This window comes from Hyla sarda, chromosome 1 (genome assembly GCF_029499605.1).
Source record: "Hyla sarda isolate aHylSar1 chromosome 1, aHylSar1.hap1, whole genome shotgun sequence".
Taxonomy (NCBI): Eukaryota; Metazoa; Chordata; class Amphibia; order Anura; family Hylidae; genus Hyla; species Hyla sarda.
In genome coordinates, this window is record NC_079189.1 from 83,227,075 (window position 1) to 83,240,130 (window position 13,056).

The window sequence follows — 13,056 nt, forward strand, 5'->3', positions numbered from 1 at the left end:
CTTCAATGTGAACCAGTGGCAGCTCATACGTGACACCTGCCGTTTGCTGAGGCCCTTTGAGGAAGCCACATTATTTGTAAATCGCCTGAATTATGGCATGAACGACGTAATTCCACTCCTACATTTCCTACAACAAATGATTGAAACGATGGCTGGTCACGGCAATGGAGACGTTGCACCTACATCTAAAGGCTACATGAGCCCTGTGGGGGCTGAACTGGAGGAAGAGGATGAGGGGCAGAGCGGAGCACAGTTTAGGTTGGATGAGATGGCCGGTGTTTCTAGTCATCGGACAGGAGAGGAGGAGCAGGAGCAGCCAGAGGAGCTAGAGGTTTATGAGGAAGGCGAGACAGAGGACCCAGACACACCGTGGCAGTATGCAGTGGAGATGGAGGCAGGTAGTCCCTCCGATTCACTGGCGCAAATGGCACGATGCATGCTCAGTTGCTTGCGTAGTGACCCCCGAATCGTCAAAATTCGTCAGCGGGATGACATCTGGCTCTTCACCTTATTGGACCCTCGCTACCGTCCCAGAATGGGGGCCTTTTTTACACCCACTGAGAGGAAGGACAAACTGACCTACTACAGAGAGATCCTACGTAGTTAGTTGGCCAATGCCTATCGGAGACATGGTCCATCCACTCGCTGGTCTGACTCGGGGGGCCCTCTGTGCTCACCTTCCACTGCCATGGCTGCTGGGGAGGGGAGTGGTGGCAGGAGCAGTACCAGCTCCATCAGCAGCAGCCTGAGTCTACAGTCGCTGATGAGTAGCATTCTTCACCCGCATAGTGAAGCAACTCATCAGCAGCAGGTAGACATGGAGCAGGACCTGAACCAGCAGGTGGTGGCATACCTTGACATGGCCATGCCAACAAACGTTGAAGATCCGCTGGACTTCTGGGCTGCCAAACTTGATTTATGGCCGCAACTAGCGGAGTTTGCCCTGGAAAAGCTGTCCTGCCTGGCCAGTAGTGTGCCATCAGAGCCAGGGCCATAGTCACCCCAAGGAGAACTCATCTGTCCACAAAAAATGTGGAGAGACTGACCTTTGTCAAGATGAATCAGGGATGGATCAGCCAGGATTTCCAGCCACCAATGTTAGATGCCTCAGAGTAGATTGACCGTGCTTTACACCAACACTTCCCAATTATTGTTATGAAACCCTCCTGGGTTATCAAGTAGGGTTATGAAACCCTCTTGGGTACTGCGAATGCCTGCTCCTGACTCATCCTGTGTCTTTCCAGAACTACTTGCCTGCCTGATGCCTCGGGCCTTGGCCCTTTAATTTTTGGATGTTTAGCAGTAGCTAAATACATGCTTAATGCAAATGTCAACATTGATCTTTATTGAAGGGGTTATGAAACCCTCGGGTACTGCGATTGCTTGCTCCTGACTCATCCTGTGTCTTTCAGGAACTTCTTGCCTCACTGATGCTTCTGGCCTTGGGCCTTTCATTTTTGGAAGTTTAGCAGTAGCTAATACATGCTTAATGCAAATTTCAACAATGATCTTTAAATTCTCGGCGCTCTGCCAGGGCCGTCGCCTACCCCGCCGTGGCCGATCCGAGGACCTCACTAAACCATCCAATCAGTAGTAGAGACAGGCGGTGTGTACATAGGGCAGGGACTTAATGAACCCGAGCTTATGACCCGCACTTAGTTGGAATTCTTCTTTCATGGCAAATAATTGCAATCCCCGATCCCTATCACGAACAGGGTTCAGCGGGTTACCCGCACCTGTCGGTGAAGGATAGACACACGTTGGTCAGTTCAGTGTAGGGTGCGTTCAGCCCCGGACATCTGAGGGCATCACACACCTGTTATTGCTCGATCTCGCGATTGATCGTGCAATGTAAGGGGTTATGAAAGCCTCTTGGGTACTGGTGATGCCTACTCCTGACTGCTCCTGTGTCTTTCAGGAACTACTTGCTTTCATGATGCTTCTGGGCTTGGGCCTTTCATTTTAGGATGTTTGAAATAGATACATACATGCTTAATTTAAATTTCAACATTTAAGGTGCAATGTATGGGGTTATTAAACCCCCTAAGGTACTGTTTTTTTCAAGTTTTCTGATAATTTTCTCAGTAATAAACTTGAATTTTCCAGAATAATAACCATAACACCATTGAACGCTTGTTGTGTGTGATTTTTTTAATTAAAATTTTCAAAAATAATATGGAGATGGATGAACTCTGCTTCTTTATTTCAGAAAACATTACTTTAGAGAAGAATGTCTTTTTGTGGTCCACCGTCCTGCATTATAGAGTCTTCTGGACTCTTGGATATGCGCTTGTTCTTAAACAAAGGTACAAAAAAAAACAATGGCCGGTCAGGGCAATGGAGACGTTGCGCCTACATCTCACGGCCACATGAGCCCTGTGGGGGCTTGTTAGATTAGGTCCTTTGTACCCACATGCTGGGGTCCTGGACACTACAAGTTTGATTTAAATTTCAAATAAAAAAATCTGACATTTCAATGGTCTCCTCATGCTGCAGCCAACTCCAGGTTGCACCCGCTGTCCTAAATCTTCTTCAGAAATTTCAGAAATTGTTGTGTTTTTTCCTATTGATTGTGTAGCCCTGGTGTGCACTCATGCATCAGCCAACTCCAGGCTGTCATTCAGGCAATATATAGGTAGCACCCGCTGTCCTAAATCTTCTTCAAAAATTGTTGTTTTTTCTTAGGGATTGTGAAGCCCTGGTGTGTACTCATGTTGCTTCCTGCTACACTCTGTCAGCCCGTTGGTCCTGTGACAGTGTGCTACTCCGCCTCCACATCCTCCACTGTGTCCTAAGCCTCCACTGCCCGGACAAGTTTCAGTGGCCCTACAGCATACCATGTGTGCAGGGCACGGCGGTGTCACGCTGTTCTTCACATGGTTTGCCTTGGCGAAAAGTCTTGGAAACAATGGCCGGTCAGGGCAATGGAGACGTTATGCCTACATCTCACCGCCCCATGAGCCCTGTGGGGGCTTGTTGGATTTGGTCTTTTGTACCCACACACTGGGGTCCGGGACGCTCAAAGTTTGATTAAATTTTCAAGTCAAAAAATCTGACTTTTCAATGGTCTCCTCATGCATAAGCCAACTCCAGGCTGTGTCATTCAGGCAATATATGGTTTACTGATGGCGCTGCTGGGCCTGGGTCTGGGAATTTCAAATTTTCTCATAGGTAGCACCCGCTATCCAAAATCTTCTTCATAAACTTCTAAAATTGTTGTGTTTTTTGGGGGGGGGGGGATTGTGAAGCCCTGCTGTGTACTCGTGCATCAGCCAACTCCAGGCTGTGTCGTTCAGGCAATATATGGTTTACTGATGCCGCTGTGGGGACTTGTTAGATTTGGTCCTCCGTACCCACACACTGGGGTCCGTGACACTCAAAGTTTGATTTAGATTTCAAATGCAAAAATCAGACATTTCAATGGTCTCCTCATGCATCAGCCAACTCCAGGTTGTGTCATTCAGACAATATACAGTTTACTGATGGTGCTGCTGGGCCTTGGTTTGGGAATTTCAAATTTTCTCATAGGTAGCACCCGCTATCCAAAATCTTCTTCATAAATTTCTAAAATTGTTGTGTTTTTTTTTTTTTGGGGGGGGGTTGTGAAGCCCTGCTGTGTACTCGTGCATCAGCCAACTCCAGGCTGTGTCATTCAGGCAATATATGGTTTACTGATGCCGCTGCTGGGCCTGGGTCTGGGAATTTCAAATTTTCTCATAGGTAGCACCCGCTATCCAAAATCTTCTTCATAAATTTCTAAAATTGTTGTGTTTTTTTTTTTGGGGGGGGGGGGGGGGATTGTGAAGCCCTGCTGTGTACTCGTGCATCAGCCATCTCCAGGCTGTGTCATTCAGGCAATATATGGTTTACTGATGCCGCTGTGGGGCATGTTAGATTTGGTCCTTCATACCCATACGCTGGGGTCCGTGACACTCAAAGTTTGATTTAAATTTCAAATAAAAAAATCAGACATTTCAATGGTCTCCTCATGCATCAGCCAACTCCAGACTTTGTCCTTCAGACAATATATGGTTTACTGATGGCGCTGCTGGGCCTGGGTCTGGGAATTTCAAATTTTCTCAAAGGTAGCACCCGCTGTCCAAAATCTTCTTCAAAAATTTCTAAAATTGTTGTTTTTTTGGGGGGGGATTGTGAAGCCCTGGTGTGTACTCATGCATCAGCCAACTCCAGGCTGTGTCATTCAGGCAATATATGGTTTACTGATGGCGCTGCTGGGCCTGGGTCTGGGAATTTCCGATTTTCTCATAGGTAGCATCCGCTATCCAAAATCTTCTTCATAAATTTCTAAAATTGTTGTGTTTTTTGGGGGGGATTGTGAAGCCCTGCTGTGTACTCGTGCATCAGCCAACTCCAGGCTGTGTCATTCAGGCAATATATGGTTTACTGATGCCGCTGCAGGCCTGGGTCTGGGAAATTAAAATTTTATCATAGGTAGCACCCGCTATCCAAAATCTTCGGTTTAAATTTCAAAATTAATCTTTTAATCTTAGGGATTGTGAAGGCCTAGTGCCTACTCATGATGCCAACACCTTCACGCTATGTCATTCAGCGACTATATGGTCTCCTCATGCTTCAGCCTCATCCAAGCTGTGTCATTCAACCACTTTATGGTGTCCTCATGCTGCCAACACCTCCACGCTGTGCCATTCAGCCACTATATGGTCTCCTCATGCTGCCAACACCTCCACACTGTGTCATCCAACCACTATATGGTCTCCTCACACTGATGCCACCACCAGGCTCTGTCATTGTGCTGCTGTGCGGCAGTGAATCTAAAAGTGATGCCGGAAATCTGCATGTTATTCTGAATAGCAGTATTATTTCACTACCCCAGCACACTCCATATGCGTTTTAGAACACAGCAAGTGTTCTATACCCCTATTGAGGCTGTCTGTAGGCTAGAAATAGCATTTTTTAATATAGATTAAGCACGGAAAAATTTGGATCGAAACAAACTTTTTCGGAAAATTCAGCGAATCTGCCGAATCGAATTTTTCAAAAGTTCGCTCATCTCTACTGCTCAGCATAAGCTGTTCTCCCGGCTCTGTAGCCTTGAGAACAGCTGATCCCCACAGTCACTTCAGGAGGATCGCAGCGGGTGTTAGGAGGAGTGACATCCGCTGTAATCTGCCCCTTACTGCAGGTACTCACACTCTGCTCCATGCTGGGAGCTGTAGTACCTGCATTAATAGACAGATCGCAGTGAGTGTAACTTCTGACACCCAATGCGATCCTCCGCTCTCCTATGGTCCCCTGCACTGACGTATATATACACCTATTCATATTTCCCACAGAGTTGTGATTGGCTGGAACCATCTGGCTAATCACAGCTCTCTGCAGGAAATATGAATAGGTGTATATATTCGGCAGTGCAGGGGAGCATAGAAGAGCAGCCGCTGCATCTATACATTATACAGGAGGATCGCAAGGGACCCCGGCGATCTTTCAATTAGTACAGGTAACTACTACTCCCATCATGGAACAGTGTGTTCCATGTTGGGAGTATTAGTACTACCTAAAAAATTTAAAAAAAAAAATAGTGAAACACACACCCACACACACTACATTTTTATTATTGTCGGCTACATTTTTAGTGCCCTACCCACCCACATAAATTGATCCCTGTTTAAAAATTAATTTAAATTTTGTTAAATACAATTAGATAAATTTCATTAAATACAATTTTTTTCAGCACTACTTTATCTTTTTTATTAAAAATTTTTAATGGTACATTACGAAATTTTAATAAAAAAGGAATTTCCATCACTTTTTTGGATCGCTAAAGTCCAAAAGAGAATAAAAACCGCCTGAAAAAAAGCCAAAGTTAAAACCCCCATGGCATTTTTCTTGGTGTTTTTTCACTCCCTAGACTTCTATGGGAGGAAAACACCAAGATTTTCCCAAAAAACTCCAGTCTCGACAAGAGGACGTTTTTTAAAAACTGCCAGGGAGCCCAAAAACGCCAAAAGGATAAAAAAAAACACCCAACTTTAAAATGCCAAGTAGATATGGCATTTTGCAGTTCCCTATTGACTTGCAGCTAACATCTGTCCGCAGCGTTTTTTAACAAAAAAAAAACGCCATGCGGCAGAATGGGCGTTTTTATTGGCGTTTTTGTCACACAAAAAAACAAGTGGAAACCTAGCCTAAAGAGTAAACTGTTTAATCCTTGCACTTCCCAAAACTACAGTATATGCAGGTTATAAAAGCTTAACTAACAATACTTAAAAGATAAATTCAGACACTGCGGAATCTCCATCCAGAAAAATTCTGTTCAGAGATTCCGAGTCCACCACATTGCAATAGCCAGCAATGTATTCCAGATGGATTTCGCTAAAAGAATGAGCAAGATAATTTTCTTGGCAGAGGAACGTCCACCGCAAAAAAATCTGTAGTGTGCACTGTGCAGCGAAATCTAATTTTCAGTAATGGGATACTGCTGCAGTGGAGCAGAATTCCACTCAGAAATTTTGTAGTGTGAACCATGCCTTAAAGAAATAATTCCTCAGCAATGCATATGTTCTAAGAGCAATTTATAAATTAGTTTTATACACAACAGTGTGGTAGAAATTTGAATAAAATCTGCTGTGCATTCAGCCACAACTTTGTAACATATAGGATTTACATTAAATATACCAGGCCACTTCTGTATTGTTCAAGTACAGACGGAAGCTAAAAGCAGAAGTTAATGTTTATGTGCTCTGCTATAAAAACTGACAATGACTGTGTATATTTAACCCTCTCATGACCGAAAATGTTTTCATTATTTTTGTTTCTAAAAGTCATTATTGTTCTCTTTTTCTTTTTATTGCACTGCATTGAGCTATAATATTAGGACTCCATTAGTACAGCCTGCCTGAGGCAGATTGCAACAGTAGAATTAACGTGTCAGACACATAAGCCATCATTACAAGTGTCGATCAAAGATATGACAGTGTGGGCATCTATTGAACAGCCTCCTAAATGACATGATCACTACGTTGTATTTAAGGAGTTAAATGACTGGCATATGTAACGATGCTGGATGGGGATCCTCTGACCTGTGTGGCAGATGACACGGGCCGTATCGGGGAGCGGAATCTAAGGTGCCACAGGTCTTCACCAGAGCCCGCCGCCAGGCAGGATGGGCTTGCTGCGCAGGCGACACCCAGGTCGCTACCCCGATACGGCTCGACCACACAGGTAGCTGGGCAAGACGAGGTACAGAAGGATTAGGCAGAGGCATAGTCAGACTTAGCAGAAAGGTCAAGGCAGGTGGCAAAGGTGCGTAGTCAAATAACACACTGGAAGGGTCAAAATACAAGGGCAAGGCAACAGACAATAGGGAACGCTTAATCTCAGGAAAGGGGCACTGAAGATCTTACAGGGAAGGGAGGAGCTACCTTAAATAACATAGAGGAAGGACCAGGAACCATTTAGCGATGCACTGGCCCTTTAAATCTCAAGGCGGGTGCACGTGCGCAGGGAACCAGAGAGCTGGGCAGAATCTGGTAAGGAACAGGCTGCAATTCGCATGTGGGCGCTTCCCGCAATCGAATCGCGGTCCCGCCGGGGGATCGGGGCGGTGAGAGCTCATGGTCGGAGCACCGGACACAAGCGCTCACCATAACAGTACCACACCCCCCCCTTTGGTCTCCCCCTCTTTTTGGAGGACAAGAATTTTAGAATAAGGTCACGGTCTAAGATGTTGTCCTGTGGCTCCCAAGACCTCTCCTCCGGCCTAAATCCTTCCCAATCCACAAGGAAAAAAAATTTTTCTCTGATAAATTTGGAGTCTAAAATCTCCTTAACAACATAAACATCAGAGGTATCAGAGATGGGAGTAGGAGAAATGTCTTTTTTAGAAAAGTGGTTATGGAAGACAGGTTTCAAGAGGGAGACAATTTGGGATCCGGAGAGAGGAGAGAATAGGCTACGGCATTTAAACGTTTCTTGATTTTATAAGGACCCAGATAGCGAGGACCCAATTTACAACCAAACTCTGTCACCAGGAGAGAATTCAGGAGGAGAACACCTTTTCCTGTCCGCTTGAGACTTCATACAAGACGTGGCATGTAAAAGGGAGAGACAAGTCTTTTGCCAGATAGTGGAGAAATTTCGCATCTACCATAGGAACTCCGGAGGAAGAAGACAAGGGAAGAGAGGGACGAGCATGAAGTCCATAAACCACAAAGAAAAGTGAAGTTCCAGTGGATTCAGAATCTTTATGATTGTATGAAAACTCTGCCCAGGAAAGTAAATCGACCCAGTTGTCTTGACGAGCAGAAATGAAATGATGAAGATAGTTTCCCAAGACCTGGTTAACCCTTTCATCCTGTCCATTGGATTGTCGGTGATAAGCTGAGGAAAAATCCAACTTAACTTGGGGACATGAACAGAGGGCCCGCCAGAACTTAGAGAAGAGTTGTACTCCACGGTCGGATACAATATGAGAAGGCAATCCATGTATGCGGAAGATGTGGCAAAGGAAAAGTTTAGCAAGCTGCGGTGCAGATGGAAGTCTAGGCAGCGGCACAAAATGAGCCATTTTAGAGAATCGATCCACTACAACCCAGATTACCGCCAGAAGAGGGAAGGTTACTTATAAAGTCCACAGCGATATCAGTCCAGGGAAACTTAGGAACTGGCAAAGGCTGTAGAAGACCAGCAAGTTTGGAATGAGGGGTCTTGTCCCCAGCACAGACCGAACAGGAATGGACCAAATTAAGAACATCCTGTTTTAAACTAGGCCACCAATGCTGTCTGGAGATGAGCTGCAAGAACTTAAATGGGGAGATATGTAAGTCTTTCCAGAAGGCAGGTGCTGAAGACTTGCTGGTGCTGCAGAGCTGAGAAGTTCAGGAGGAATAATATGTTGAGGAAGAGATTCCTGGTCAAGAACATCAGAAGATCTAGAAAGAGCGTCAGCTCATAAACTCTTCTTTGCTTGACGGAAGTGAATGAAGAAGTCAAATCAAGAGAAGAACAGAAACCAACAGGCCTGCCGAGGGTTGAGACAATGGGCATTCTGTAGATAGAGCAAGTTCTTGTGGTCAGAACAAATAGTAACTGGATGTACAGAGCCCTCCAAGAGACGATGCCATTCCTCCAAAGCCAGATTTATTGCCAAGAGCTGGTGATCTCCAATGGTATCATTTTTCTCTGCAGGAGAGAAGGTCTTAGAGAAAAAAACGCAGGTTACTATTCTTCCTTTAGAAGACTTTTGTGTTAAAACTGCACCAGCTCCAACTGAAGAAGCATCAACCTCCAAAAGAAATGGTTTGCCTGGATTGGGTCTTGATAAAACCGGAGATGAAGAGAAGGTGGATTTAAACAGTTTGAAAGCTTTCTCAGCCTCTGGAGTCCAAACCTTAGGATTAGAAGTCTTCTTGGTGAGAGAAACAATTGGGGCTACCAAGGTGGAATAATGAGGGATAAATTGCCGATAGTAATAGGCAAAGCCGAGAAAACGGTGAATAGCTTTCAAGCCGGAAGGTCATGGCCAGTCCAGTACAGCGGACAACTTGTTAGGGGGTCCATTTGAAGACCTTGACTGGTAACGATATAACCCAGAAAAGAAAGACTGTTTTTTTCGAAAGTACACTTCTCTAGTTTAGCATAGAGATGATTGTCTTGGAGACGTTGAAAAACTTGACTGAAGTGAGAGCGGTGAGTCTGTGCATTGGGCGAGTAGATGAGAATGTCGTCCAAATAGACAACGACACAGGAGTATAGGAGTTCACGAAATATATCATAGCCGAACTCCTGGAAGACTGCTGGAGCTTTACAGAGTCCAAAAGGCATCACAAGATACTCGAAATGTCCATCACGAGTATTAAACGCAGTCTTCCATTCGTCTCCTTGTATACAAATCAAATTATAGGCCCCACGAAGGTCAAGGTTGGAGAAGATCCTCGCTCCACGCAGACGATTAAATAATTCTGAGATCAATGGAAGTGGATAGCAGTTCTTGACAGTAATTTTATTCAAGCCACAATAGTCAATGCAAAAGAACCATCTTTTTTTTTCCACAAAGAAAAATCCGGCTCCGACAGGGGAAGAAGACTTCCTGATAAATCCTTTCTGAAGATTTTCTTGAATGTAATTAGACATGGCCCAGGTTTCGGCAAATTCTTCCCCGAGGAGGTGCGGTCCCGGGCAATAAGTCTATAGAACAATCATAGGGAAGATGAGGTGGTAAAACTTCAGCTTGCTTCTCACAGAAGACGTCAGCAAAGTCCAGAAGAAACGATGGTAAACTGGGCAGAGGAGTTAAAGGAGACACCAACTTAGACGGAAGTGTATGCAAACAGTTGTTATAGCAGTAGGATCCCCAATGGAGTACTTCTCCAGTTTTCCAATCAAGATGAGGGGCATGTAGTTGCAAGCAAGAAAGTCTAAGTAGAAGAGCGGAGGTACAATGAGGAAGTACATAGAAAGACAAATTTTCCTTATGCAGGATTCCAACCTGCATAGATAAGGGTTCCGTGTGGAATAACACAGTATAGTCCAGTTTTTCTCCGTTGACTGAAGAGATGCACAAAGGCTTCAAAAGGCGGGAGGCAGACGATATACCTATGTACTAAGGAGGCATCCTTAGTATAGGAGGCATCCAATAAAATTTCCCGTGGAACCAGAGTCCAGGAAAGCAAGAACGGAAATAGTCTCTTTGGAGAGAGAGCTGGACAGTCAAGTTCAAGCGTGGAGAGGAGGTATTTACACCTAGGGAGGCCTCTCCCACCAACCCTAGATGCGAACGTTTCTCTGTGACTGTGGACAGAGGACAATCACTGAGGAAATGATCTGCACTGGCGCAGTAGAGGCAAAGGTTCTCATCTCGTCGGTGAGTTCTTTCCTGCAGAGTCAGGCAAGAACAATCCACCTGCATAGCCTCCACTGCGGGAGGCAACGGGGAAGGTTGCGGTGGTTGCTGGAAGACTGGTGCCAGGCGAGGAAAGCGTCGAGGTCGTGCAGATTCCCTTTCATGACATTGTTCCTCATGTCGTTCAGAGAAACGGATATCAATCCAAGAGGCCAACTGTATGAGTTCATTCAGGGTAGATGGCAATTCCCGGGCAGCAAGGACATCCTTAATATGGCTAGAAATTCCTCTTTTGAAGGGGAGCGCAAAGAGCTTCATTATTACATGATAACTCCGATGCCATGGTGCGAAAATGGATGGCATACTCACCCACAGAGTTGCCCTGAGAAAGGCTCAGCAAAGCCATCTCAGCAGAGGAAGCTCGTGCAGATTCTTCCAAGACACCTCGGAATTCAGTCAAGAAAGCCTGGAGATTAGCTGTGAGTAGATCACTGCGGTCCCATCATGGGGTTGCCCAGGCCAGGGCCCTTCCAGTTAAGAGACTGATGACAAAGGCTACCTTTGCTCGTTCCGTAGGGAACTGTTCCGCCTTAAGTTCTATGTGCATGGAGCACTGTGTCACAAAACCACGGCAAGACTTGGGATCCCTCTCATACTTCTCAGGTAGAGACAAACGGAGCATAGATCCCGAGAGGAAACACTGGAGCAGGAGGAGGCTGAGGCTGCTGTTGTTGGGCAGAAAGCAACTGCTGTATCATGGCGGACAATTGGTTTAACTGTTGCACCTTCTGCTGCGACTGGAGATCCACGATAAAGGTGAGATCCAGATTATCAGGCAAAGGAACCCCAGCGGGTTCCATGGCTGGATCTTGCTGTAACGATGCTGGATGTGGATCCCCTGACCTGTGTGGCAGATGACACGGGCTGTATAGGGGAGTGGAGTCTAAGATGCTGCTAGACTTCATCAGAGCCCGCCGCAAGGCAGGACAGGCTTGCTGCGGCAGGCGACACCCAGGTCGCTCCCCTGGCACGACTCGACCACACAGGTAGCTGGGCAAGACGAGGTACAGAAGAATAACGCAGAGGCGTAGTCGGACTTAGCAGAAAGGTCAAGGCAAGCAGCAAAGGTGCGTAGTCAAATAACGTACCGGAAGGGTCAAAATACACAGGCAAGGCAACAGACAATGGGGAACGCTTAATCTCAGGCAAGGGGCACTGAAGATCTGTCAGGGAAGGGGGGAGGAGCTACCTTAAATAACATAGAGGAAGGACCAGGCAACAATTAGCAGTACACTGGCCCTGTAAACCTCGAGAAGCAGGCGCACGCGTGTTCTAGGAGGCGGGGGCGTGCGTGCAGGGAACCAGAGAGCCGGGCAGAAGCTGGTAAGGAACAGGCCGCGTATCGCATGCGGGCACATCCCGCAGTGTCAATAGTGGTCCAGCCAGGGGAACCGGGTGGTGAGCACTCACGGTCGGAGCGCTGGACCGAAGCGCTCATTGTAACAGTATGTAGGTCTTTAGCAGGGGGTGTCAGCTGCAGATTGCAGCCAGCACCCACCATGTATAGACAGAGCTGAGCTCCTGAATCTACTCCATACAACCCCTTCTCTACTACTAATATAAAAAGCTGCATGGAGGTCATTGAGGAGTTAAAGTATATTTAAAGTCTAGTTAAACTCTATATTTTGAAGCTCTGGGCAAAAACTTCAGGCCGGAGATTCTGAGAGCAGCCTAGGACCAAGCAGACAGTGCCATTCCTATAGAGGGCAATGTAATCCACACGGTTTCCACTCAAAGAATGAGCAAACTTTTGTTTGCAGAACTTTAGTGGCGGAAGGTCCACCGTTGAACTTCTGAAATGTGCACTGTGCAGCAAAATCCTATTGACAGCAACGGGACCACAATTGTAGTGTATTAAATTTATATTTCAAGTCCTATAAAATTTTTAATAGCATTTTTCATATAGTTTTACTGCATTTTGGCAGTTAGTGACAATTTTTATTGTGATTTGCCCAGTTGCAATAAAATAGCACAATTTTTGCACCGATTTTGGAAAAAAATAATAAAAAACGAAGCAAAATAAAACATAATGGCCCTGATTTACTAAGAGTGTAGTGTAGTTTTCTTTGTGGGTTTTAATTCTCTACAATTTTTTCCCCACAGTATTTACTAAGGTTTCCCTACATTTTGCACTTTTCCCTACATCTTGCTTTTTTTTTCAGCTCAAATCCATT